General features: G+C 33.8%; 1 protein-coding gene across 1 annotated transcript in view; it reads right to left on the bottom strand.

Moving 5' to 3' along the window:
• Positions 1-2,176, bottom strand: part of LOC101848134 (cone-rod homeobox protein) — a gene marked incomplete in the record, with an annotated part of 55,785 nt that overhangs the window by 47,820 nt on the left and 5,789 nt on the right.

Raw genomic sequence — 2,176 nt, 5'->3', positions numbered from 1 at the left:
GAGGGGGGGGTGAGCAACGGCTGGCAAGGAGTGACAGGCTTCTACAGAGCGATGAAAGACACAGACTCAAAGCTGGATGGACAAGCAAAGAGACGTATAAAGTGAACAAAAACAAAAGCCCACGCAAAAATTTTAGCGAAACAGAGGTGAGATATTGAAGCTTTTTCAAGTATCATTTTTTTAAAAAATCGTTATTTTGCTAATGGTAATTGTAAAGCTCCGCTTTTAAGCTTTGCTCGTGACTATGTACACACAAGAAAAAATGTATAAATGTTCTAATTAAAGCTCTTTGATATTATATCACCGTTCTGTTGTTGTCTTTTTTTAGATTTTATTTTCGGGCATGCCCTGCAAAGTTTTGGTAAAGTAAGACACGTCTTGTGTCGTGTTACCATCAGCACGTGCTGAAATTCATGCATAATGTGAATACTGACTTTTGCGGTTTTTGTTTTCCAAGTACATGTATGTGTATTATGTATTGTATTCGGGTGTCACGCTCGAGCGAAGCACTTGATCAAATGTTTTAGAAGCATTTTAGCTTGTCGTCACTCTTTGGTGCTCATCAGAGAGCAGTTTTTGGGAGAGTAAAGGTTATGAACTTTGGGAAACGAAAGCAGTGGGGATGGAAAGTAGAAATGTAGTCGTAATAGAAACGAATTATGTGTTGTATCGACTTCCTGAGTTTCTTTTTCGTTTCGTCTTGTTCTTGCTGGGTTGGGTTGGGTTTTTTAAAAATAATTTTGGGAGTGTTTAGCAGAGACTGCATCAATATCCTAAAACACGTGCCCAATTCGAAAATAGGAATTATAATTTATTATTTGTTCCTTCGTAAAAATACGATTTAAGTAATGGATACTTTGCTTTCTTGAAACTTTTGTAATAGTTAAATGGAGAAAAAACAAGAAATTAAATTATAATTTATTCACTCATAGTCTGATATATGATATTTACAACTTTTCAACACCTCTTACGAAAGTGTTATTTTTCTGTTTGCTTTTTCCAGGCTCACAGGGGACGATCGTTGTTCCTTTTGTTTTGTTTTTGTTTGCATTGTTGCTGCGGCTGCACCTATTGCTGCTGTTCTTGTTATTGCAGGTGCTGCTGTTGTTGCTGATATTTATAGACGAAAAAAAGAAGGAAAAAAACTAGCAGCTGTCTTGTTGGTATTGTCTTTGTTGAGTGCAGTTGTTGGCTGCATAACATGCTTTCTTTTTCCACTCAGTTGACAATGACAGAAATGGCTTTTGTTACATAGGGATGAAAAAGATCGAAAGCTTTTCGAGTGCCAATTTGTTCGTTCTTCCATTAATTCACATATCCGCTGTCAACTTGTTTCTATTTACAAGGATGGATAGATTTGTTACATAGCTCTCTGCTTTTTACCTTTTCGCACGTTTTTATTGTCGTTTTGCTTTGTTTTGTTTTGTTTTTTCTCTTACAAAGTCTACATAAATGAGGAATGTATTTTACATGCGTGACGGTATGATCTGCAAATCTTTATTAGTCTGCGATTGGAGTACCAGGTACCTAATGTGAAAATATGATGATTATTGTTCTTGTTGCGTGTGTACGCTTATGTATACGTGATTGATTGCTTGTTTTTTTTGTATGATTGGTTACCTAATTCGTTAGTTGATACATTGTTTTGTAATTGCATTTCTTCATTGATCGATTTATATACCCTTTGATATAGTCACGTATTTGTGCTGCTTATTATTATTATCTATCTATTCCAATTATTTCCTTCTATTTCGTTTCATGTTCTAAATTCTTGATTTTTTATTAATATCTTTTTAAATTTTTGTTTAAAGAAATTTTAAAATATTTCTTGATTGCTTTTATTTACGTAGTCTACATTTATTTATTCAATAAAAATTTTTTAATTCTTTAAGTTTAAGGGTTGAAAGAGCACAATTAGCGAGTCATTTGAATGAAATGTCACGTGAACATCTTTAAATTTGAGAACCTCCTCGATGTTTGTTTTAAAACGTGTTGTAATTGTTACTAATGTTCTTGTTGGAGTTATTGTTGTTGTTCTTGGGTAGTTTTTGTGCATTTCGCTTTGATTTTGCTCTTACATTTTTTAATGGGTTGTGTCAAGGGGGTGATTTGTTCACTTACTATTCTGCTTGTTTTTGTTATCATTTTCAATGCCATCTCACAAAACACAGTTTCT

The sequence above is a fragment of the Aplysia californica genome, unplaced genomic scaffold, assembly GCF_000002075.1.
Source record: "Aplysia californica isolate F4 #8 unplaced genomic scaffold, AplCal3.0 scaffold00404, whole genome shotgun sequence".
Taxonomy (NCBI): Eukaryota; Metazoa; Mollusca; class Gastropoda; order Aplysiida; family Aplysiidae; genus Aplysia; species Aplysia californica.
This window is presented reverse-complemented; position numbering and strand designations above follow the sequence as displayed.